Source organism: Aristolochia californica, unplaced genomic scaffold, assembly GCF_029961685.1.
Source record: "Aristolochia californica isolate CCGP_79_NKW_82.1479 unplaced genomic scaffold, dmAriCali1.0.hap1 SCAF_125, whole genome shotgun sequence".
In the NCBI taxonomy this organism is placed as follows: Eukaryota; Viridiplantae; Streptophyta; class Magnoliopsida; order Piperales; family Aristolochiaceae; genus Aristolochia; species Aristolochia californica.
Window position 1 is genome coordinate 32,056 of NW_027181799.1, and position 21,316 is coordinate 53,371.

A 21,316-nucleotide genomic window follows, 5' to 3' on the forward strand; every position below is an offset into this window, starting at 1 on the left:
AAACTGAACCGAACTGCATTCATGACGGGTTAAACAAATCAAAATCATACTTTTTTTTTTTTTCCTTTTTCCTCCTGCTCTTCTACCCGAACGATTCGAACCCTTAAAAAACATAAAACAAACTGTATGTGCAAAAACGTGTTTCGCCGCCCCTAACCGCGGCCTTGTGAGGGGCAAATTAGCAGGCAGCACAGGAACAAAGGGCAAAAAAAAAAAAAAGGGGTGCAACACGAGGACTTCCCAGGAGGTCACCCATCCTAGTACTACTCTCGCCCAAGCGCGCTTAACTTCGGAGTTCTGATGGGATCCGGTGCATTAGTGCTGGTATGATCGCACCCGTTTCTGTTACCCTCTCCATCCTACCAATCCCTTCCCCGGCTTCACTCTCCCCCACGTTCTTTTCCACATTCCTACATCAAATAAAATAGAAAATTAAAATCCAACTCACGCAAAAATCGAGATATATAAAAAATTTTGACAATGAGCGCCATTAAACAATAAAACTGAACCGAACTGCATTCATGACGGGTTAAACAAATCAAAATCATACTTTTTTTTTTTTTCCTTTTTCCTCCTGCTCTTCTACCCGAACGATTCGAACCCTTAAAAAACATAAAACAAAGTGTATGTGCAAAAACGTGTTTCGCCGCCCCTAACCGCGGCCTTGTGAGGGGCAAATTAGCAGGCAGCACAGGAACAAAGGGCAAAAAAAAAAAAAGGGGTGCAACACGAGGACTTCCCAGGAGGTCACCCATCCTAGTACTACTCTCGCCCAAGCGCGCTTAACTTCGGAGTTCTGATGGGATCCGGTGCATTAGTGCTGGTATGATCGCACCCGTTTCTGTTACCCTCTCCATCCTACCAATCCCTTCCCCGGCTTCACTCTCCCCCACGTTCTTTTCCACATTCCTACATCAAATAAAATAGAAAATTAAAATCCAACTCACGCAAAAATCGAGATATATAAAAAATTTTGACAATGAGCGCCATTAAACAATAAAACTGAACCGAACTGCATTCATGACGGGTTAAACAAATCAAAATCATACTTTTTTTTTTTTTCCTTTTTCCTCCTGCTCTTCTACCCGAACGATTCGAACCCTTAAAAAACATAAAACAAAGTGTATGTGCAAAAACGTGTTTCGCCGCCCCTAACCGCGGCCTTGTGAGGGGCAAATTAGCAGGCAGCACAGGAACAAAGGGCAAAAAAAAAAAAAGGGGTGCAACACGAGGACTTCCCAGGAGGTCACCCATCCTAGTACTACTCTCGCCCAAGCGCGCTTAACTTCGGAGTTCTGATGGGATCCGGTGCATTAGTGCTGGTATGATCGCACCCGTTTCTGTTACCCTCTCCATCCTACCAATCCCTTCCCCGGCTTCACTCTCCCCCACGTTCTTTTCCACATTCCTACATCAAATAAAATAGAAAATTAAAATCCAACTCACGCAAAAATCGAGATATATAAAAAATTTTGACAATGAGCGCCATTAAACAATAAAACTGAACCGAACTGCATTCATGACGGGTTAAACAAATCAAAATCATACTTTTTTTTTTTTTCCTTTTTCCTCCTGCTCTTCTACCCGAACGATTCGAACCCTTAAAAAACATAAAACAAACTGTATGTGCAAAAACGTGTTTCGCCGCCCCTAACCGCGGCCTTGTGAGGGGCAAATTAGCAGGCAGCACAGGAACAAAGGGCAAAAAAAAAAAAAGGGGTGCAACACGAGGACTTCCCAGGAGGTCACCCATCCTAGTACTACTCTCGCCCAAGCGCGCTTAACTTCGGAGTTCTGATGGGATCCGGTGCATTAGTGCTGGTATGATCGCACCCGTTTCTGTTACCCTCTCCATCCTACCAATCCCTTCCCCGGCTTCACTCTCCCCCACGTTCTTTTCCACATTCCTACATCAAATAAAATAGAAAATTAAAATCCAACTCACGCAAAAATCGAGATATATAAAAAATTTTGACAATGAGCGCCATTAAACAATAAAACTGAACCGAACTGCATTCATGACGGGTTAAACAAATCAAAATCATACTTTTTTTTTTTTTCCTTTTTCCTCCTGCTCTTCTACCCGAACGATTCGAACCCTTAAAAAACATAAAACAAACTGTATGTGCAAAAACGTGTTTCGCCGCCCCTAACCGCGGCCTTGTGAGGGGCAAATTAGCAGGCAGCACAGGAACAAAGGGCAAAAAAAAAAAAAGGGGTGCAACACGAGGACTTCCCAGGAGGTCACCCATCCTAGTACTACTCTCGCCCAAGCGCGCTTAACTTCGGAGTTCTGATGGGATCCGGTGCATTAGTGCTGGTATGATCGCACCCGTTTCTGTTACCCTCTCCATCCTACCAATCCCTTCCCCGGCTTCACTCTCCCCCACGTTCTTTTCCACATTCCTACATCAAATAAAATAGAAAATTAAAATCCAACTCACGCAAAAATCGAGATATATAAAAAATTTTGACAATGAGCGCCATTAAACAATAAAACTGAACCGAACTGCATTCATGACGGGTTAAACAAATCAAAATCATACTTTTTTTTTTTTCCTTTTTCCTCCTGCTCTTCTACCCGAACGATTCGAACCCTTAAAAAACATAAAACAAACTGTATGTGCAAAAACGTGTTTCGCCGCCCCTAACCGCGGCCTTGTGAGGGGCAAATTAGCAGGCAGCACAGGAACAAAGGGCAAAAAAAAAAAAAGGGGTGCAACACGAGGACTTCCCAGGAGGTCACCCATCCTAGTACTACTCTCGCCCAAGCGCGCTTAACTTCGGAGTTCTGATGGGATCCGGTGCATTAGTGCTGGTATGATCGCACCCGTTTCTGTTACCCTCTCCATCCTACCAATCCCTTCCCCGGCTTCACTCTCCCCCACGTTCTTTTCCACATTCCTACATCAAATAAAATAGAAAATTAAAATCCAACTCACGCAAAAATCGAGATATATAAAAAATTTTGACAATGAGCGCCATTAAACAATAAAACTGAACCGAACTGCATTCATGACGGGTTAAACAAATCAAAATCATACTTTTTTTTTTTTTCCTTTTTCCTTCTGCTCTTCTACCCGAACGATTCGAACCCTTAAAAAACATAAAACAAACTGTATGTGCAAAAACGTGTTTCGCCGCCCCTAACCGCGGCCTTGTGAGGGGCAAATTAGCAGGCAGCACAGGAACAAAGGGCAAAAAAAAAAAAAGGGGTGCAACACGAGGACTTCCCAGGAGGTCACCCATCCTAGTACTACTCTCGCCCAAGCGCGCTTAACTTCGGAGTTCTGATGGGATCCGGTGCATTAGTGCTGGTATGATCGCACCCGTTTCTGTTACCCTCTCCATCCTACCAATCCCTTCCCCGGCTTCACTCTCCCCCACGTTCTTTTCCACATTCCTACATCAAATAAAATAGAAAATTAAAATCCAACTCACGCAAAAATCGAGATATATAAAAAATTTTGACAATGAGCGCCATTAAACAATAAAACTGAACCGAACTGCATTCATGACGGGTTAAACAAATCAAAATCATACTTTTTTTTTTTTTCCTTTTTCCTCCTGCTCTTCTACCCGAACGATTCGAACCCTTAAAAAACATAAAACAAACTGTATGTGCAAAAACGTGTTTCGCCGCCCCTAACCGCGGCCTTGTGAGGGGCAAATTAGCAGGCAGCACAGGAACAAAGGGCAAAAAAAAAAAAAAGGGGTGCAACACGAGGACTTCCCAGGAGGTCACCCATCCTAGTACTACTCTCGCCCAAGCGCGCTTAACTTCGGAGTTCTGATGGGATCCGGTGCATTAGTGCTGGTATGATCGCACCCGTTTCTGTTACCCTCTCCATCCTACCAATCCCTTCCCCGGCTTCACTCTCCCCCACGTTCTTTTCCACATTCCTACATCAAATAAAATAGAAAATTAAAATCCAACTCACGCAAAAATCGAGATATATAAAAAATTTTGACAATGAGCGCCATTAAACAATAAAACTGAACCGAACTGCATTCATGACGGGTTAAACAAATCAAAATCATACTTTTTTTTTTTTTCCTTTTTCCTCCTGCTCTTCTACCCGAACGATTCGAACCCTTAAAAAACATAAAACAAACTGTATGTGCAAAAACGTGTTTCGCCGCCCCTAACCGCGGCCTTGTGAGGGGCAAATTAGCAGGCAGCACAGGAACAAAGGGCAAAAAAAAAAAAAGGGGTGCAACACGAGGACTTCCCAGGAGGTCACCCATCCTAGTACTACTCTCGCCCAAGCGCGCTTAACTTCGGAGTTCTGATGGGATCCGGTGCATTAGTGCTGGTATGATCGCACCCGTTTCTGTTACCCTCTCCATCCTACCAATCCCTTCCCCGGCTTCACTCTCCCCCACGTTCTTTTCCACATTCCTACATCAAATAAAATAGAAAATTAAAATCCAACTCACGCAAAAATCGAGATATATAAAAAATTTTGACAATGAGCGCCATTAAACAATAAAACTGAACCGAACTGCATTCATGACGGGTTAAACAAATCAAAATCATACTTTTTTTTTTTTTCCTTTTTCCTCCTGCTCTTCTACCCGAACGATTCGAACCCTTAAAAAACATAAAACAAACTGTATGTGCAAAAACGTGTTTCGCCGCCCCTAACCGCGGCCTTGTGAGGGGCAAATTAGCAGGCAGCACAGGAACAAAGGGCAAAAAAAAAAAAAGGGGTGCAACACGAGGACTTCCCAGGAGGTCACCCATCCTAGTACTACTCTCGCCCAAGCGCGCTTAACTTCGGAGTTCTGATGGGATCCGGTGCATTAGTGCTGGTATGATCGCACCCGTTTCTGTTACCCTCTCCATCCTACCAATCCCTTCCCCGGCTTCACTCTCCCCCACGTTCTTTTCCACATTCCTACATCAAATAAAATAGAAAATTAAAATCCAACTCACGCAAAAATCGAGATATATAAAAAATTTTGACAATGAGCGCCATTAAACAATAAAACTGAACCGAACTGCATTCATGACGGGTTAAACAAATCAAAATCATACTTTTTTTTTTTTTCCTTTTTCCTCCTGCTCTTCTACCCGAACGATTCGAACCCTTAAAAAACATAAAACAAACTGTATGTGCAAAAACGTGTTTCGCCGCCCCTAACCGCGGCCTTGTGAGGGGCAAATTAGCAGGCAGCACAGGAACAAAGGGCAAAAAAAAAAAAAGGGGTGCAACACGAGGACTTCCCAGGAGGTCACCCATCCTAGTACTACTCTCGCCCAAGCGCGCTTAACTTCGGAGTTCTGATGGGATCCGATGCATTAGTGCTGGTATGATCGCACCCGTTTCTGTTACCCTCTCCATCCTACCAATCCCTTCCCCGGCTTCACTCTCCCCCACGTTCTTTTCCACATTCCTACATCAAATAAAATAGAAAATTAAAATCCAACTCACGCAAAAATCGAGATATATAAAAAATTTTGACAATGAGCGCCATTAAACAATAAAACTGAACCGAACTGCATTCATGACGGGTTAAACAAATCAAAATCATACTTTTTTTTTTTTTCCTTTTTCCTCCTGCTCTTCTACCCGAACGATTCGAACCCTTAAAAAACATAAAACAAAGTGTATGTGCAAAAACGTGTTTCGCCGCCCCTAACCGCGGCCTTGTGAGGGGCAAATTAGCAGGCAGCACAGGAACAAAGGGCAAAAAAAAAAAAAGGGGTGCAACACGAGGACTTCCCAGGAGGTCACCCATCCTAGTACTACTCTCGCCCAAGCGCGCTTAACTTCGGAGTTCTGATGGGATCCGGTGCATTAGTGCTGGTATGATCGCACCCGTTTCTGTTACCCTCTCCATCCTACCAATCCCTTCCCCGGCTTCACTCTCCCCCACGTTCTTTTCCACATTCCTACATCAAATAAAATAGAAAATTAAAATCCAACTCACGCAAAAATCGAGATATATAAAAAATTTTGACAATGAGCGCCATTAAACAATAAAACTGAACCGAACTGCATTCATGACGGGTTAAACAAATCAAAATCATACTTTTTTTTTTTTTCCTTTTTCCTCCTGCTCTTCTACCCGAACGATTCGAACCCTTAAAAAACATAAAACAAACTGTATGTGCAAAAACGTGTTTCGCCGCCCCTAACCGCGGCCTTGTGAGGGGCAAATTAGCAGGCAGCACAGGAACAAAGGGCAAAAAAAAAAAAAGGGGTGCAACACGAGGACTTCCCAGGAGGTCACCCATCCTAGTACTACTCTCGCCCAAGCGCGCTTAACTTCGGAGTTCTGATGGGATCCGGTGCATTAGTGCTGGTATGATCGCACCCGTTTCTGTTACCCTCTCCATCCTACCAATCCCTTCCCCGGCTTCACTCTCCCCCACGTTCTTTTCCACATTCCTACATCAAATAAAATAGAAAATTAAAATCCAACTCACGCAAAAATCGAGATATATAAAAAATTTTGACAATGAGCGCCATTAAACAATAAAACTGAACCGAACTGCATTCATGACGGGTTAAACAAATCAAAATCATACTTTTTTTTTTTTTCCTTTTTCCTCCTGCTCTTCTACCCGAACGATTCGAACCCTTAAAAAACATAAAACAAACTGTATGTGCAAAAACGTGTTTCGCCGCCCCTAACCGCGGCCTTGTGAGGGGCAAATTAGCAGGCAGCACAGGAACAAAGGGCAAAAAAAAAAAAAGGGGTGCAACACGAGGACTTCCCAGGAGGTCACCCATCCTAGTACTACTCTCGCCCAAGCGCGCTTAACTTCGGAGTTCTGATGGGATCCGGTGCATTAGTGCTGGTATGATCGCACCCGTTTCTGTTACCCTCTCCATCCTACCAATCCCTTCCCCGGCTTCACTCTCCCCCACGTTCTTTTCCACATTCCTACATCAAATAAAATAGAAAATTAAAATCCAACTCACGCAAAAATCGAGATATATAAAAATTTTTGACAATGAGCGCCATTAAACAATAAAACTGAACCGAACTGCATTCATGACGGGTTAAACAAATCAAAATCATACTTTTTTTTTTTTTCCTTTTTCCTCCTGCTCTTCTACCCGAACGATTCGAACCCTTAAAAAACATAAAACAAAGTGTATGTGCAAAAACGTGTTTCGCCGCCCCTAACCGCGGCCTTGTGAGGGGCAAATTAGCAGGCAGCACAGGAACAAAGGGCAAAAAAAAAAAAAGGGGTGCAACACGAGGACTTCCCAGGAGGTCACCCATCCTAGTACTACTCTCGCCCAAGCGCGCTTAACTTCGGAGTTCTGATGGGATCCGGTGCATTAGTGCTGGTATGATCGCACCCGTTTCTGTTACCCTCTCCATCCTACCAATCCCTTCCCCGGCTTCACTCTCCCCCACGTTCTTTTCCACATTCCTACATCAAATAAAATAGAAAATTAAAATCCAACTCACGCAAAAATCGAGATATATAAAAAATTTTGACAATGAGCGCCATTAAACAATAAAACTGAACCGAACTGCATTCATGACGGGTTAAACAAATCAAAATCATACTTTTTTTTTTTTTCCTTTTTCCTCCTGCTCTTCTACCCGAACGATTCGAACCCTTAAAAAACATAAAACAAACTGTATGTGCAAAAACGTGTTTCGCCGCCCCTAACCGCGGCCTTGTGAGGGGCAAATTAGCAGGCAGCACAGGAACAAAGGGCAAAAAAAAAAAAAGGGGTGCAACACGAGGACTTCCCAGGAGGTCACCCATCCTAGTACTACTCTCGCCCAAGCGCGCTTAACTTCGGAGTTCTGATGGGATCCGGTGCATTAGTGCTGGTATGATCGCACCCGTTTCTGTTACCCTCTCCATCCTACCAATCCCTTCCCCGGCTTCACTCTCCCCCACGTTCTTTTCCACATTCCTACATCAAATAAAATAGAAAATTAAAATCCAACTCACGCAAAAATCGAGATATATAAAAAATTTTGACAATGAGCGCCATTAAACAATAAAACTGAACCGAACTGCATTCATGACGGGTTAAACAAATCAAAATCATACTTTTTTTTTTTTTCCTTTTTCCTCCTGCTCTTCTACCCGAACGATTCGAACCCTTAAAAAACATAAAACAAACTGTATGTGCAAAAACGTGTTTCGCCGCCCCTAACCGCGGCCTTGTGAGGGGCAAATTAGCAGGCAGCACAGGAACAAAGGGCAAAAAAAAAAAAAGGGGTGCAACACGAGGACTTCCCAGGAGGTCACCCATCCTAGTACTACTCTCGCCCAAGCGCGCTTAACTTCGGAGTTCTGATGGGATCCGGTGCATTAGTGCTGGTATGATCGCACCCGTTTCTGTTACCCTCTCCATCCTACCAATCCCTTCCCCGGCTTCACTCTCCCCCACGTTCTTTTCCACATTCCTACATCAAATAAAATAGAAAATTAAAATCCAACTCACGCAAAAATCGAGATATATAAAAATTTTTGACAATGAGCGCCATTAAACAATAAAACTGAACCGAACTGCATTCATGACGGGTTAAACAAATCAAAATCATACTTTTTTTTTTTTTCCTTTTTCCTCCTGCTCTTCTACCCGAACGATTCGAACCCTTAAAAAACATAAAACAAAGTGTATGTGCAAAAACGTGTTTCGCCGCCCCTAACCGCGGCCTTGTGAGGGGCAAATTAGCAGGCAGCACAGGAACAAAGGGCAAAAAAAAAAAAAGGGGTGCAACACGAGGACTTCCCAGGAGGTCACCCATCCTAGTACTACTCTCGCCCAAGCGCGCTTAACTTCGGAGTTCTGATGGGATCCGGTGCATTAGTGCTGGTATGATCGCACCCGTTTCTGTTACCCTCTCCATCCTACCAATCCCTTCCCCGGCTTCACTCTCCCCCACGTTCTTTTCCACATTCCTACATCAAATAAAATAGAAAATTAAAATCCAACTCACGCAAAAATCGAGATATATAAAAAATTTTGACAATGAGCGCCATTAAACAATAAAACTGAACCGAACTGCATTCATGACGGGTTAAACAAATCAAAATCATACTTTTTTTTTTTTTCCTTTTTCCTCCTGCTCTTCTACCCGAACGATTCGAACCCTTAAAAAACATAAAACAAACTGTATGTGCAAAAACGTGTTTCGCCGCCCCTAACCGCGGCCTTGTGAGGGGCAAATTAGCAGGCAGCACAGGAACAAAGGGCAAAAAAAAAAAAAGGGGTGCAACACGAGGACTTCCCAGGAGGTCACCCATCCTAGTACTACTCTCGCCCAAGCGCGCTTAACTTCGGAGTTCTGATGGGATCCGGTGCATTAGTGCTGGTATGATCGCACCCGTTTCTGTTACCCTCTCCATCCTACCAATCCCTTCCCCGGCTTCACTCTCCCCCACGTTCTTTTCCACATTCCTACATCAAATAAAATAGAAAATTAAAATCCAACTCACGCAAAAATCGAGATATATAAAAAATTTTGACAATGAGCGCCATTAAACAATAAAACTGAACCGAACTGCATTCATGACGGGTTAAACAAATCAAAATCATACTTTTTTTTTTTTTCCTTTTTCCTCCTGCTCTTCTACCCGAACGATTCGAACCCTTAAAAAACATAAAACAAACTGTATGTGCAAAAACGTGTTTCGCCGCCCCTAACCGCGGCCTTGTGAGGGGCAAATTAGCAGGCAGCACAGGAACAAAGGGCAAAAAAAAAAAAAGGGGTGCAACACGAGGACTTCCCAGGAGGTCACCCATCCTAGTACTACTCTCGCCCAAGCGCGCTTAACTTCGGAGTTCTGATGGGATCCGGTGCATTAGTGCTGGTATGATCGCACCCGTTTCTGTTACCCTCTCCATCCTACCAATCCCTTCCCCGGCTTCACTCTCCCCCACGTTCTTTTCCACATTCCTACATCAAATAAAATAGAAAATTAAAATCCAACTCACGCAAAAATCGAGATATATAAAAAATTTTGACAATGAGCGCCATTAAACAATAAAACTGAACCGAACTGCATTCATGACGGGTTAAACAAATCAAAATCATACTTTTTTTTTTTTTCCTTTTTCCTCCTGCTCTTCTACCCGAACGATTCGAACCCTTAAAAAACATAAAACAAACTGTATGTGCAAAAACGTGTTTCGCCGCCCCTAACCGCGGCCTTGTGAGGGGCAAATTAGCAGGCAGCACAGGAACAAAGGGCAAAAAAAAAAAAAGGGGTGCAACACGAGGACTTCCCAGGAGGTCACCCATCCTAGTACTACTCTCGCCCAAGCGCGCTTAACTTCGGAGTTCTGATGGGATCCGGTGCATTAGTGCTGGTATGATCGCACCCGTTTCTGTTACCCTCTCCATCCTACCAATCCCTTCCCCGGCTTCACTCTCCCCCACGTTCTTTTCCACATTCCTACATCAAATAAAATAGAAAATTAAAATCCAACTCACGCAAAAATCGAGATATATAAAAAATTTTGACAATGAGCGCCATTAAACAATAAAACTGAACCGAACTGCATTCATGACGGGTTAAACAAATCAAAATCATACTTTTTTTTTTTTTCCTTTTTCCTCCTGCTCTTCTACCCGAACGATTCGAACCCTTAAAAAACATAAAACAAACTGTATGTGCAAAAACGTGTTTCGCCGCCCCTAACCGCGGCCTTGTGAGGGGCAAATTAGCAGGCAGCACAGGAACAAAGGGCAAAAAAAAAAAAAGGGGTGCAACACGAGGACTTCCCAGGAGGTCACCCATCCTAGTACTACTCTCGCCCAAGCGCGCTTAACTTCGGAGTTCTGATGGGATCCGGTGCATTAGTGCTGGTATGATCGCACCCGTTTCTGTTACCCTCTCCATCCTACCAATCCCTTCCCCGGCTTCACTCTCCCCCACGTTCTTTTCCACATTCCTACATCAAATAAAATAGAAAATTAAAATCCAACTCACGCAAAAATCGAGATATATAAAAAATTTTGACAATGAGCGCCATTAAACAATAAAACTGAACCGAACTGCATTCATGACGGGTTAAACAAATCAAAATCATACTTTTTTTTTTTTTCCTTTTTCCTCCTGCTCTTCTACCCGAACGATTCGAACCCTTAAAAAACATAAAACAAACTGTATGTGCAAAAACGTGTTTCGCCGCCCCTAACCGCGGCCTTGTGAGGGGCAAATTAGCAGGCAGCACAGGAACAAAGGGCAAAAAAAAAAAAAGGGGTGCAACACGAGGACTTCCCAGGAGGTCACCCATCCTAGTACTACTCTCGCCCAAGCGCGCTTAACTTCGGAGTTCTGATGGGATCCGGTGCATTAGTGCTGGTATGATCGCACCCGTTTCTGTTACCCTCTCCATCCTACCAATCCCTTCCCCGGCTTCACTCTCCCCCACGTTCTTTTCCACATTCCTACATCAAATAAAATAGAAAATTAAAATCCAACTCACGCAAAAATCGAGATATATAAAAAATTTTGACAATGAGCGCCATTAAACAATAAAACTGAACCGAACTGCATTCATGACGGGTTAAACAAATCAAAATCATACTTTTTTTTTTTTTCCTTTTTCCTCCTGCTCTTCTACCCGAACGATTCGAACCCTTAAAAAACATAAAACAAACTGTATGTGCAAAAACGTGTTTCGCCGCCCCTAACCGCGGCCTTGTGAGGGGCAAATTAGCAGGCAGCACAGGAACAAAGGGCAAAAAAAAAAAAAGGGGTGCAACACGAGGACTTCCCAGGAGGTCACCCATCCTAGTACTACTCTCGCCCAAGCGCGCTTAACTTCGGAGTTCTGATGGGATCCGGTGCATTAGTGCTGGTATGATCGCACCCGTTTCTGTTACCCTCTCCATCCTACCAATCCCTTCCCCGGCTTCACTCTCCCCCACGTTCTTTTCCACATTCCTACATCAAATAAAATAGAAAATTAAAATCCAACTCACGCAAAAATCGAGATATATAAAAAATTTTGACAATGAGCGCCATTAAACAATAAAACTGAACCGAACTGCATTCATGACGGGTTAAACAAATCAAAATCATACTTTTTTTTTTTTTCCTTTTTCCTCCTGCTCTTCTACCCGAACGATTCGAACCCTTAAAAAACATAAAACAAACTGTATGTGCAAAAACGTGTTTCGCCGCCCCTAACCGCGGCCTTGTGAGGGGCAAATTAGCAGGCAGCACAGGAACAAAGGGCAAAAAAAAAAAAAGGGGTGCAACACGAGGACTTCCCAGGAGGTCACCCATCCTAGTACTACTCTCGCCCAAGCGCGCTTAACTTCGGAGTTCTGATGGGATCCGGTGCATTAGTGCTGGTATGATCGCACCCGTTTCTGTTACCCTCTCCATCCTACCAATCCCTTCCCCGGCTTCACTCTCCCCCACGTTCTTTTCCACATTCCTACATCAAATAAAATAGAAAATTAAAATCCAACTCACGCAAAAATCGAGATATATAAAAAATTTTGACAATGAGCGCCATTAAACAATAAAACTGAACCGAACTGCATTCATGACGGGTTAAACAAATCAAAATCATACTTTTTTTTTTTTTCCTTTTTCCTCCTGCTCTTCTACCCGAACGATTCGAACCCTTAAAAAACATAAAACAAACTGTATGTGCAAAAACGTGTTTCGCCGCCCCTAACCGCGGCCTTGTGAGGGGCAAATTAGCAGGCAGCACAGGAACAAAGGGCAAAAAAAAAAAAAGGGGTGCAACACGAGGACTTCCCAGGAGGTCACCCATCCTAGTACTACTCTCGCCCAAGCGCGCTTAACTTCGGAGTTCTGATGGGATCCGGTGCATTAGTGCTGGTATGATCGCACCCGTTTCTGTTACCCTCTCCATCCTACCAATCCCTTCCCCGGCTTCACTCTCCCCCACGTTCTTTTCCACATTCCTACATCAAATAAAATAGAAAATTAAAATCCAACTCACGCAAAAATCGAGATATATAAAAAATTTTGACAATGAGCGCCATTAAACAATAAAACTGAACCGAACTGCATTCATGACGGGTTAAACAAATCAAAATCATACTTTTTTTTTTTTTCCTTTTTCCTCCTGCTCTTCTACCCGAACGATTCGAACCCTTAAAAAACATAAAACAAACTGTATGTGCAAAAACGTGTTTCGCCGCCCCTAACCGCGGCCTTGTGAGGGGCAAATTAGCAGGCAGCACAGGAACAAAGGGCAAAAAAAAAAAAAGGGGTGCAACACGAGGACTTCCCAGGAGGTCACCCATCCTAGTACTACTCTCGCCCAAGCGCGCTTAACTTCGGAGTTCTGATGGGATCCGGTGCATTAGTGCTGGTATGATCGCACCCGTTTCTGTTACCCTCTCCATCCTACCAATCCCTTCCCCGGCTTCACTCTCCCCCACGTTCTTTTCCACATTCCTACATCAAATAAAATAGAAAATTAAAATCCAACTCACGCAAAAATCGAGATATATAAAAAATTTTGACAATGAGCGCCATTAAACAATAAAACTGAACCGAACTGCATTCATGACGGGTTAAACAAATCAAAATCATACTTTTTTTTTTTTTCCTTTTTCCTCCTGCTCTTCTACCCGAACGATTCGAACCCTTAAAAAACATAAAACAAACTGTATGTGCAAAAACGTGTTTCGCCGCCCCTAACCGCGGCCTTGTGAGGGGCAAATTAGCAGGCAGCACAGGAACAAAGGGCAAAAAAAAAAAAAGGGGTGCAACACGAGGACTTCCCAGGAGGTCACCCATCCTAGTACTACTCTCGCCCAAGCGCGCTTAACTTCGGAGTTCTGATGGGATCCGGTGCATTAGTGCTGGTATGATCGCACCCGTTTCTGTTACCCTCTCCATCCTACCAATCCCTTCCCCGGCTTCACTCTCCCCCACGTTCTTTTCCACATTCCTACATCAAATAAAATAGAAAATTAAAATCCAACTCACGCAAAAATCGAGATATATAAAAAATTTTGACAATGAGCGCCATTAAACAATAAAACTGAACCGAACTGCATTCATGACGGGTTAAACAAATCAAAATCATACTTTTTTTTTTTTTCCTTTTTCCTCCTGCTCTTCTACCCGAACGATTCGAACCCTTAAAAAACATAAAACAAACTGTATGTGCAAAAACGTGTTTCGCCGCCCCTAACCGCGGCCTTGTGAGGGGCAAATTAGCAGGCAGCACAGGAACAAAGGGCAAAAAAAAAAAAAGGGGTGCAACACGAGGACTTCCCAGGAGGTCACCCATCCTAGTACTACTCTCGCCCAAGCGCGCTTAACTTCGGAGTTCTGATGGGATCCGGTGCATTAGTGCTGGTATGATCGCACCCGTTTCTGTTACCCTCTCCATCCTACCAATCCCTTCCCCGGCTTCACTCTCCCCCACGTTCTTTTCCACATTCCTACATCAAATAAAATAGAAAATTAAAATCCAACTCACGCAAAAATCGAGATATATAAAAAATTTTGACAATGAGCGCCATTAAACAATAAAACTGAACCGAACTGCATTCATGACGGGTTAAACAAATCAAAATCATACTTTTTTTTTTTTTCCTTTTTCCTCCTGCTCTTCTACCCGAACGATTCGAACCCTTAAAAAACATAAAACAAACTGTATGTGCAAAAACGTGTTTCGCCGCCCCTAACCGCGGCCTTGTGAGGGGCAAATTAGCAGGCAGCACAGGAACAAAGGGCAAAAAAAAAAAAAGGGGTGCAACACGAGGACTTCCCAGGAGGTCACCCATCCTAGTACTACTCTCGCCCAAGCGCGCTTAACTTCGGAGTTCTGATGGGATCCGGTGCATTAGTGCTGGTATGATCGCACCCGTTTCTGTTACCCTCTCCATCCTACCAATCCCTTCCCCGGCTTCACTCTCCCCCACGTTCTTTTCCACATTCCTACATCAAATAAAATAGAAAATTAAAATCCAACTCACGCAAAAATCGAGATATATAAAAAATTTTGACAATGAGCGCCATTAAACAATAAAACTGAACCGAACTGCATTCATGACGGGTTAAACAAATCAAAATCATACTTTTTTTTTTTTTCCTTTTTCCTCCTGCTCTTCTACCCGAACGATTCGAACCCTTAAAAAACATAAAACAAACTGTATGTGCAAAAACGTGTTTCGCCGCCCCTAACCGCGGCCTTGTGAGGGGCAAATTAGCAGGCAGCACAGGAACAAAGGGCAAAAAAAAAAAAAGGGGTGCAACACGAGGACTTCCCAGGAGGTCACCCATCCTAGTACTACTCTCGCCCAAGCGCGCTTAACTTCGGAGTTCTGATGGGATCCGGTGCATTAGTGCTGGTATGATCGCACCCGTTTCTGTTACCCTCTCCATCCTACCAATCCCTTCCCCGGCTTCACTCTCCCCCACGTTCTTTTCCACATTCCTACATCAAATAAAATAGAAAATTAAAATCCAACTCACGCAAAAATCGAGATATATAAAAAATTTTGACAATGAGCGCCATTAAACAATAAAACTGAACCGAACTGCATTCATGACGGGTTAAACAAATCAAAATCATACTTTTTTTTTTTTTCCTTTTTCCTCCTGCTCTTCTACCCGAACGATTCGAACCCTTAAAAAACATAAAACAAACTGTATGTGCAAAAACGTGTTTCGCCGCCCCTAACCGCGGCCTTGTGAGGGGCAAATTAGCAGGCAGCACAGGAACAAAGGGCAAAAAAAAAAAAAGGGGTGCAACACGAGGACTTCCCAGGAGGTCACCCATCCTAGTACTACTCTCGCCCAAGCGCGCTTAACTTCGGAGTTCTGATGGGATCCGGTGCATTAGTGCTGGTATGATCGCACCCGTTTCTGTTACCCTCTCCATCCTACCAATCCCTTCCCCGGCTTCACTCTCCCCCACGTTCTTTTCCACATTCCTACATCAAATAAAATAGAAAATTAAAATCCAACTCACGCAAAAATCGAGATATATAAAAAATTTTGACAATGAGCGCCATTAAACAATAAAACTGAACCGAACTGCATTCATGACGGGTTAAACAAATCAAAATCATACTTTTTTTTTTTTTCCTTTTTCCTCCTGCTCTTCTACCCGAACGATTCGAACCCTTAAAAAACATAAAACAAACTGTATGTGCAAAAACGTGTTTCGCCGCCCCTAACCGCGGCCTTGTGAGGGGCAAATTAGCAGGCAGCACAGGAACAAAGGGCAAAAAAAAAAAAAGGGGTGCAACACGAGGACTTCCCAGGAGGTCACCCATCCTAGTACTACTCTCGCCCAAGCGCGCTTAACTTCGGAGTTCTGATGGGATCCGGTGCATTAGTGCTGGTATGATCGCACCCGTTTCTGTTACCCTCTCCATCCTACCAATCCCTTCCCCGGCTTCACTCTCCCCCACGTTCTTTTCCACATTCCTACATCAAATAAAATAGAAAATTAAAATCCAACTCACGCAAAAATCGAGATATATAAAAAATTTTGACAATGAGCGCCATTAAACAATAAAACTGAACCGAACTGCATTCATGACGGGTTAAACAAATCAAAATCATACTTTTTTTTTTTTTCCTTTTTCCTCCTGCTCTTCTACCCGAACGATTCGAACCCTTAAAAAACATAAAACAAACTGTATGTGCAAAAACGTGTTTCGCCGCCCCTAACCGCGGCCTTGTGAGGGGCAAATTAGCAGGCAGCACAGGAACAAAGGGCAAAAAAAAAAAAAGGGGTGCAACACGAGGACTTCCCAGGAGGTCACCCATCCTAGTACTACTCTCGCCCAAGCGCGCTTAACTTCGGAGTTCTGATGGGATCCGGTGCATTAGTGCTGGTATGATCGCACCCGTTTCTGTTACCCTCTCCATCCTACCAATCCCTTCCCCGGCTTCACTCTCCCCCACGTTCTTTTCCACATTCCTACATCAAATAAAATAGAAAATTAAAATCCAACTCACGCAAAAATCGAGATATATAAAAAATTTTGACAATGAGCGCCATTAAACAATAAAACTGAACCGAACTGCATTCATGACGGGTTAAACAAATCAAAATCATACTTTTTTTTTTTTTCCTTTTTCCTCCTGCTCTTCTACCCGAACGATTCGAACCCTTAAAAAACATAAAACAAACTGTATGTGCAAAAACGTGTTTCGCCGCCCCTAACCGCGGCCTTGTGAGGGGCAAATTAGCAGGCAGCACAGGAACAAAGGGCAAAAAAAAAAAAAGGGGTGCAACACGAGGACTTCCCAGGAGGTCACCCATCCTAGTACTACTCTCGCCCAAGCGCGCTTAACTTCGGAGTTCTGATGGGATCCGGTGCATTAGTGCTGGTATGATCGCACCCGTTTCTGTTACCCTCTCCATCCTACCAATCCCTTCCCCGGCTTCACTCTCCCCCACGTTCTTTTCCACATTCCTACATCAAATAAAATAGAAAATTAAAATCCAACTCACGCAAAAATCGAGATATATAAAAAATTTTGACAATGAGCGCCATTAAACAATAAAACTGAACCGAACTGCATTCATGACGGGTTAAACAAATCAAAATCATACTTTTTTTTTTTTTTTCCTTTTTCCTCCTGCTCTTCTACCCGAACGATTCGAACCCTTAAAAAACATAAAACAAACTGTATGTGCAAAAACGTGTTTCGCCGCCCCTAACCGCGGCCTTGTGAGGGGCAAATTAGCAGGCAGCACAGGAACAAAGGGCAAAAAAAAAAAAAGGGGTGCAACACGAGGACTTCCCAGGAGGTCACCCATCCTAGTACTACTCTCGCCCAAGCGCGCTTAACTTCGGAGTTCTGATGGGATCCGGTGCATTAGTGCTGGTATGATCGCACCCGTTTCTGTTACCCTCTCCATCCTACCAATCCCTTCCCCGGCTTCACTCTCCCCCACGTTCTTTTCCACATTCCTACATCAAATAAAATAGAAAATTAAAATCCAACTCACGCAAAAATCGAGATATATAAAAAATTTTGACAATGAGCGCCATTAAACAATAAAACTGAACCGAACTGCATTCATGACGGGTTAAACAAATCAAAATCATACTTTTTTTTTTTTTCCTTTTTCCTCCTGCTCTTCTACCCGAACGATTCGAACCCTTAAAAAACATAAAACAAAGTGTATGTGCAAAAACGTGTTTCGCCGCCCCTAACCGCGGCCTTGTGAGGGGCAAATTAGCAGGCAGCACAGGAACAAAGGGCAAAAAAAAAAAAAGGGGTGCAACACGAGGACTTCCCAGGAGGTCACCCATCCTAGTACTACTCTCGCCCAAGCGCGCTTAACTTCGGAGTTCTGATGGGATCCGGTGCATTAGTGCTGGTATGATCGCACCCGTTTCTGTTACCCTCTCCATCCTACCAATCCCTTCCCCGGCTTCACTCTCCCCCACGTTCTTTTCCACATTCCTACATCAAATAAAATAGAAAATTAAAATCCAACTCACGCAAAAATCGAGATATATAAAAAATTTTGACAATGAGCGCCATTAAACAATAAAACTGAACCGAACTGCATTCATGACGGGTTAAACAAATCAAAATCATACTTTTTTTTTTTTTTCCTTTTTCCTCCTGCTCTTCTACCCGAACGATTCGAACCCTTAAAAAACATAAAACAAACTGTATGTGCAAAAACGTGTTTCGCCGCCCCTAACCGCGGCCTTGTGAGGGGCAAATTAGCAGGCAGCACAGGAACAAAGGGCAAAAAAAAAAAAAGGGGTGCAACACGAGGACTTCCCAGGAGGTCACCCATCCTAGTACTACTCTCGCCCAAGCGCGCTTAACTTCGGAGTTCTGATGGGATCCGGTGCATTAGTGCTGGTATGATCGCACCCGTTTCTGTTACCCTCTCCATCCTACCAATCCCTTCCCCGGCTTCACTCTCCCCCACGTTCTTTTCCACATTCCTACATCAAATAAAATAGAAAATTAAAATCCAACTCACGCAAAAATCGAGATATATAAAAAATTTTGACAATGAGCGCCATTAAACAATAAAACTGAACCGAACTGCATTCATGACGGGTTAAACAAATCAAAATCATACTTTTTTTTTTTTTCCTTTTTCCTCCTGCTCTTCTACCCGAACGATTCGAACCCTTAAAAAACATAAAACAAAGTGTATGTGCAAAAACGTGTTTCGCCGCCCCTAACCGCGGCCTTGTGAGGGGCAAATTAGCAGGCAGCACAGGAACAAAGGGCAAAAAAAAAAAAAGGGGTGCAACACGAGGACTTCCCAGGAGGTCACCCATCCTAGTACTACTCTCGCCCAAGCGCGCTTAACTTCGGAGTTCTGATGGGATCCGGTGCATTAGTGCTGGTATGATCGCACCCGTTTCTGTTACCCTCTCCATCCTACCAATCCCTTCCCGGCTTCACTCTCCCCCACGTTCTTTTCCACATTCCTACATCAAATAAAATAGAAAATTAAAATCCAACTCACGCAAAAATCGAGATATATAAAAAATTTTGACAATGAGCGCCATTAAACAATAAAACTGAACCGAACTGCATTCATGACGGGTTAAACAAATCAAAATCATACTTTTTTTTTTTTTCCTTTTTCCTCCTGCTCTTCTACCCGAACGATTCGAACCCTTAAAAAACATAAAACAAAGTGTATGTGCAAAAACGTGTTTCGCCGCCCCTAACCGCGGCCTTGTGAGGGGCAAATTAGCAGGCAGCACAGGAACAAAGGGCAAAAAAAAAAAAAGGGGTGCAACACGAGGACTTCCCAGGAGGTCACCCATCCTAGTACTACTCTCGCCCAAGCGCGCTTAACTTCGGAGTTCTGATGGGATCCGGTGCATTAGTGCTGGTATGATCGCACCCGTTTCTGTTACCCTCTCCATCCTACCAATCCCTTCCCCGGCTTCACTCTCCCCCACGTTCTTTTCCACATTCCTACATCAAATAAAATAGAAAATTAAAATCCAACTCACGCAAAAATCGAGATATATAAAAAATTTTGACAATGAGCGCCATTAAACAATAAAACTGAACCGAACTGCATTCATGACGGGTTAAACAAATCAAAATCATACTTTTTTTTTTTTTCCTTTTTCCTCCTGCTCTTCTACCCGAACGATTCGAACCCTTAAAAAACATAAAACAAACTGTATGTGCAAAAACGTGTTTCGCCGCCCCTAACCGCGGCCTTGTGAGGGGCAAATTAGCAGGCAGCACAGGAACAAAGGGCAAAAAAAAAAAAAGGGGTGCAACACGAGGACTTCCCAGGAGGTCACCCATCCTAGTACTACTCTCGCCCAAGCGCGCTTAACTTCGGAGTTCTGATGGGATCCGGTGCATTAGTGCTGGTATGATCGCACCCGTTTCTGTTACCCTCTCCATCCTACCAATCCCTTCCCGGCTTCACTCTCCCCCACGTTCTTTTCCACATTCCTACATCAAATAAAATAGAAAATTAAAATCCAACTCACGCAAAATCGAGATATATAAAAAATTTTGACAATGAGCGCCATTAAACAATAAAACTGAACCGAACTGCATTCATGACGGGTTAAACAAATCAAAATCATACTTTTTTTTTTTTTCCTTTTTCCTCCTGCTCTTCTACCCGAACGATTCGAACCCTTAAAAAACATAAAACAAAGTGTATGTGCAAAAACGTGTTTCGCCGCCCCTAACCGCGGCCTTGTGAGGGGCAAATTAGCAGGCAGCACAGGAACAAAGGGCAAAAAAAAAAAAAGGGGTGCAACACGAGGACTTCCCAGGAGGTCACCCATCCTAGTACTACTCTCGCCCAAGCGCGCTTAACTTCGGAGTTCTGATGGGATCCGGTGCATTAGTGCTGGTATGATCGCACCCGTTTCTGTTACCCTCTCCATCCTACCAATCCCTTCCCCGGCTTCACTCTCCCCCACGTTCTTTTCCACATTCCTACATCAAATAAAATAGAAAATTAAAATCCAACTCACGCAAAAATCGAGATATATAAAAATTTTTGACAATGAGCGCCATTAAACAATAAAACTGAACCGAACTGCATTCATGACGGGTTAAACAAATCAAAATCATACTTTTTTTTTTTTTTTCCTTTTTCCTCCTGCTCTTCTACCCGAACGATTCGAACCCTTAAAAAACATAAAACAAAGTGTATGTGCAAAAACGTGTTTCGCCGCCCCTAACCGCGGCCTTGTGAGGGGCAAATTAGCAGGCAGCACAGGAACAAAGGGCAAAAAAAAAAAAAAGGGGTGCAACACGAGGACTTCCCAGGAGGTCACCCATCCTAGTACTACTCTCGCCCAAGCGCGCTTAACTTCGGAGTTCTGATGGGATCCGGTGCATTAGTGCTGGTATGATCGCACCCGTTTCTGTTACCCTCTC

At 43.5% G+C, this 21,316-nt stretch overlaps 43 non-coding genes across 43 annotated transcripts; all 43 read right to left on the reverse strand.

The window, feature by feature from the left end:
* Positions 1-219: 219 nt before the first annotated feature.
* Positions 220-338, reverse strand: LOC137947454 (5S ribosomal RNA). Its single transcript, XR_011111447.1, has one exon. It is a non-coding gene; the product is annotated as a 5S ribosomal RNA (ribosomal RNA).
* Positions 339-718: 380 nt separating this feature from the next.
* On the reverse strand, positions 719-837 carry LOC137947456 (5S ribosomal RNA). The gene has a single exon (XR_011111449.1). It is a non-coding gene; the product is annotated as a 5S ribosomal RNA (ribosomal RNA).
* A 380-nt stretch (positions 838-1,217) lies between these two features.
* LOC137947457 (5S ribosomal RNA) lies at positions 1,218-1,336 on the reverse strand. Its single transcript, XR_011111450.1, has one exon. It is a non-coding gene; the product is annotated as a 5S ribosomal RNA (ribosomal RNA).
* A 380-nt stretch (positions 1,337-1,716) lies between these two features.
* LOC137947458 (5S ribosomal RNA) lies at positions 1,717-1,835 on the reverse strand. Its single transcript, XR_011111451.1, has one exon. It is a non-coding gene; the product is annotated as a 5S ribosomal RNA (ribosomal RNA).
* A 380-nt stretch (positions 1,836-2,215) lies between these two features.
* On the reverse strand, positions 2,216-2,334 carry LOC137947459 (5S ribosomal RNA). Its single transcript, XR_011111452.1, has one exon. It is a non-coding gene; the product is annotated as a 5S ribosomal RNA (ribosomal RNA).
* A 379-nt stretch (positions 2,335-2,713) lies between these two features.
* LOC137947460 (5S ribosomal RNA) lies at positions 2,714-2,832 on the reverse strand. Its single transcript, XR_011111453.1, has one exon. It is a non-coding gene; the product is annotated as a 5S ribosomal RNA (ribosomal RNA).
* Positions 2,833-3,212: 380 nt separating this feature from the next.
* On the reverse strand, positions 3,213-3,331 carry LOC137947461 (5S ribosomal RNA). The gene has a single exon (XR_011111454.1). It is a non-coding gene; the product is annotated as a 5S ribosomal RNA (ribosomal RNA).
* A 381-nt stretch (positions 3,332-3,712) lies between these two features.
* On the reverse strand, positions 3,713-3,831 carry LOC137947462 (5S ribosomal RNA). Its single transcript, XR_011111455.1, has one exon. It is a non-coding gene; the product is annotated as a 5S ribosomal RNA (ribosomal RNA).
* Positions 3,832-4,211: 380 nt separating this feature from the next.
* On the reverse strand, positions 4,212-4,330 carry LOC137947463 (5S ribosomal RNA). Its single transcript, XR_011111456.1, has one exon. It is a non-coding gene; the product is annotated as a 5S ribosomal RNA (ribosomal RNA).
* Positions 4,331-4,710: 380 nt separating this feature from the next.
* On the reverse strand, positions 4,711-4,829 carry LOC137947464 (5S ribosomal RNA). The gene has a single exon (XR_011111457.1). It is a non-coding gene; the product is annotated as a 5S ribosomal RNA (ribosomal RNA).
* Positions 4,830-5,209: 380 nt separating this feature from the next.
* LOC137947508 (5S ribosomal RNA) lies at positions 5,210-5,328 on the reverse strand. Its single transcript, XR_011111499.1, has one exon. It is a non-coding gene; the product is annotated as a 5S ribosomal RNA (ribosomal RNA).
* Positions 5,329-5,708: 380 nt separating this feature from the next.
* On the reverse strand, positions 5,709-5,827 carry LOC137947465 (5S ribosomal RNA). The gene has a single exon (XR_011111458.1). It is a non-coding gene; the product is annotated as a 5S ribosomal RNA (ribosomal RNA).
* Positions 5,828-6,207: 380 nt separating this feature from the next.
* LOC137947467 (5S ribosomal RNA) lies at positions 6,208-6,326 on the reverse strand. Its single transcript, XR_011111460.1, has one exon. It is a non-coding gene; the product is annotated as a 5S ribosomal RNA (ribosomal RNA).
* Positions 6,327-6,706: 380 nt separating this feature from the next.
* LOC137947468 (5S ribosomal RNA) lies at positions 6,707-6,825 on the reverse strand. The gene has a single exon (XR_011111461.1). It is a non-coding gene; the product is annotated as a 5S ribosomal RNA (ribosomal RNA).
* A 380-nt stretch (positions 6,826-7,205) lies between these two features.
* On the reverse strand, positions 7,206-7,324 carry LOC137947469 (5S ribosomal RNA). The gene has a single exon (XR_011111462.1). It is a non-coding gene; the product is annotated as a 5S ribosomal RNA (ribosomal RNA).
* Positions 7,325-7,704: 380 nt separating this feature from the next.
* LOC137947470 (5S ribosomal RNA) lies at positions 7,705-7,823 on the reverse strand. The gene has a single exon (XR_011111463.1). It is a non-coding gene; the product is annotated as a 5S ribosomal RNA (ribosomal RNA).
* Positions 7,824-8,203: 380 nt separating this feature from the next.
* On the reverse strand, positions 8,204-8,322 carry LOC137947471 (5S ribosomal RNA). The gene has a single exon (XR_011111464.1). It is a non-coding gene; the product is annotated as a 5S ribosomal RNA (ribosomal RNA).
* A 380-nt stretch (positions 8,323-8,702) lies between these two features.
* LOC137947472 (5S ribosomal RNA) lies at positions 8,703-8,821 on the reverse strand. The gene has a single exon (XR_011111465.1). It is a non-coding gene; the product is annotated as a 5S ribosomal RNA (ribosomal RNA).
* Positions 8,822-9,201: 380 nt separating this feature from the next.
* Positions 9,202-9,320, reverse strand: LOC137947473 (5S ribosomal RNA). The gene has a single exon (XR_011111466.1). It is a non-coding gene; the product is annotated as a 5S ribosomal RNA (ribosomal RNA).
* Positions 9,321-9,700: 380 nt separating this feature from the next.
* Positions 9,701-9,819, reverse strand: LOC137947475 (5S ribosomal RNA). The gene has a single exon (XR_011111467.1). It is a non-coding gene; the product is annotated as a 5S ribosomal RNA (ribosomal RNA).
* Positions 9,820-10,199: 380 nt separating this feature from the next.
* On the reverse strand, positions 10,200-10,318 carry LOC137947476 (5S ribosomal RNA). The gene has a single exon (XR_011111468.1). It is a non-coding gene; the product is annotated as a 5S ribosomal RNA (ribosomal RNA).
* Positions 10,319-10,698: 380 nt separating this feature from the next.
* LOC137947477 (5S ribosomal RNA) lies at positions 10,699-10,817 on the reverse strand. Its single transcript, XR_011111469.1, has one exon. It is a non-coding gene; the product is annotated as a 5S ribosomal RNA (ribosomal RNA).
* Positions 10,818-11,197: 380 nt separating this feature from the next.
* Positions 11,198-11,316, reverse strand: LOC137947479 (5S ribosomal RNA). Its single transcript, XR_011111471.1, has one exon. It is a non-coding gene; the product is annotated as a 5S ribosomal RNA (ribosomal RNA).
* Positions 11,317-11,696: 380 nt separating this feature from the next.
* On the reverse strand, positions 11,697-11,815 carry LOC137947480 (5S ribosomal RNA). Its single transcript, XR_011111472.1, has one exon. It is a non-coding gene; the product is annotated as a 5S ribosomal RNA (ribosomal RNA).
* A 380-nt stretch (positions 11,816-12,195) lies between these two features.
* Positions 12,196-12,314, reverse strand: LOC137947481 (5S ribosomal RNA). The gene has a single exon (XR_011111473.1). It is a non-coding gene; the product is annotated as a 5S ribosomal RNA (ribosomal RNA).
* A 380-nt stretch (positions 12,315-12,694) lies between these two features.
* On the reverse strand, positions 12,695-12,813 carry LOC137947482 (5S ribosomal RNA). Its single transcript, XR_011111474.1, has one exon. It is a non-coding gene; the product is annotated as a 5S ribosomal RNA (ribosomal RNA).
* A 380-nt stretch (positions 12,814-13,193) lies between these two features.
* On the reverse strand, positions 13,194-13,312 carry LOC137947483 (5S ribosomal RNA). The gene has a single exon (XR_011111475.1). It is a non-coding gene; the product is annotated as a 5S ribosomal RNA (ribosomal RNA).
* Positions 13,313-13,692: 380 nt separating this feature from the next.
* On the reverse strand, positions 13,693-13,811 carry LOC137947484 (5S ribosomal RNA). Its single transcript, XR_011111476.1, has one exon. It is a non-coding gene; the product is annotated as a 5S ribosomal RNA (ribosomal RNA).
* A 380-nt stretch (positions 13,812-14,191) lies between these two features.
* Positions 14,192-14,310, reverse strand: LOC137947485 (5S ribosomal RNA). Its single transcript, XR_011111477.1, has one exon. It is a non-coding gene; the product is annotated as a 5S ribosomal RNA (ribosomal RNA).
* A 380-nt stretch (positions 14,311-14,690) lies between these two features.
* On the reverse strand, positions 14,691-14,809 carry LOC137947486 (5S ribosomal RNA). The gene has a single exon (XR_011111478.1). It is a non-coding gene; the product is annotated as a 5S ribosomal RNA (ribosomal RNA).
* A 380-nt stretch (positions 14,810-15,189) lies between these two features.
* LOC137947487 (5S ribosomal RNA) lies at positions 15,190-15,308 on the reverse strand. The gene has a single exon (XR_011111479.1). It is a non-coding gene; the product is annotated as a 5S ribosomal RNA (ribosomal RNA).
* A 380-nt stretch (positions 15,309-15,688) lies between these two features.
* LOC137947488 (5S ribosomal RNA) lies at positions 15,689-15,807 on the reverse strand. The gene has a single exon (XR_011111480.1). It is a non-coding gene; the product is annotated as a 5S ribosomal RNA (ribosomal RNA).
* A 380-nt stretch (positions 15,808-16,187) lies between these two features.
* LOC137947490 (5S ribosomal RNA) lies at positions 16,188-16,306 on the reverse strand. The gene has a single exon (XR_011111482.1). It is a non-coding gene; the product is annotated as a 5S ribosomal RNA (ribosomal RNA).
* A 380-nt stretch (positions 16,307-16,686) lies between these two features.
* Positions 16,687-16,805, reverse strand: LOC137947491 (5S ribosomal RNA). The gene has a single exon (XR_011111483.1). It is a non-coding gene; the product is annotated as a 5S ribosomal RNA (ribosomal RNA).
* A 380-nt stretch (positions 16,806-17,185) lies between these two features.
* LOC137947492 (5S ribosomal RNA) lies at positions 17,186-17,304 on the reverse strand. Its single transcript, XR_011111484.1, has one exon. It is a non-coding gene; the product is annotated as a 5S ribosomal RNA (ribosomal RNA).
* Positions 17,305-17,686: 382 nt separating this feature from the next.
* On the reverse strand, positions 17,687-17,805 carry LOC137947493 (5S ribosomal RNA). The gene has a single exon (XR_011111485.1). It is a non-coding gene; the product is annotated as a 5S ribosomal RNA (ribosomal RNA).
* Positions 17,806-18,185: 380 nt separating this feature from the next.
* On the reverse strand, positions 18,186-18,304 carry LOC137947494 (5S ribosomal RNA). The gene has a single exon (XR_011111486.1). It is a non-coding gene; the product is annotated as a 5S ribosomal RNA (ribosomal RNA).
* Positions 18,305-18,685: 381 nt separating this feature from the next.
* LOC137947495 (5S ribosomal RNA) lies at positions 18,686-18,804 on the reverse strand. Its single transcript, XR_011111487.1, has one exon. It is a non-coding gene; the product is annotated as a 5S ribosomal RNA (ribosomal RNA).
* A 380-nt stretch (positions 18,805-19,184) lies between these two features.
* LOC137947496 (5S ribosomal RNA) lies at positions 19,185-19,303 on the reverse strand. The gene has a single exon (XR_011111488.1). It is a non-coding gene; the product is annotated as a 5S ribosomal RNA (ribosomal RNA).
* Positions 19,304-19,682: 379 nt separating this feature from the next.
* LOC137947497 (5S ribosomal RNA) lies at positions 19,683-19,801 on the reverse strand. Its single transcript, XR_011111489.1, has one exon. It is a non-coding gene; the product is annotated as a 5S ribosomal RNA (ribosomal RNA).
* A 380-nt stretch (positions 19,802-20,181) lies between these two features.
* On the reverse strand, positions 20,182-20,300 carry LOC137947498 (5S ribosomal RNA). The gene has a single exon (XR_011111490.1). It is a non-coding gene; the product is annotated as a 5S ribosomal RNA (ribosomal RNA).
* A 378-nt stretch (positions 20,301-20,678) lies between these two features.
* Positions 20,679-20,797, reverse strand: LOC137947499 (5S ribosomal RNA). Its single transcript, XR_011111491.1, has one exon. It is a non-coding gene; the product is annotated as a 5S ribosomal RNA (ribosomal RNA).
* A 383-nt stretch (positions 20,798-21,180) lies between these two features.
* On the reverse strand, positions 21,181-21,299 carry LOC137947501 (5S ribosomal RNA). The gene has a single exon (XR_011111493.1). It is a non-coding gene; the product is annotated as a 5S ribosomal RNA (ribosomal RNA).
* Between the last annotated feature and the right edge of the window lie 17 nt (positions 21,300-21,316).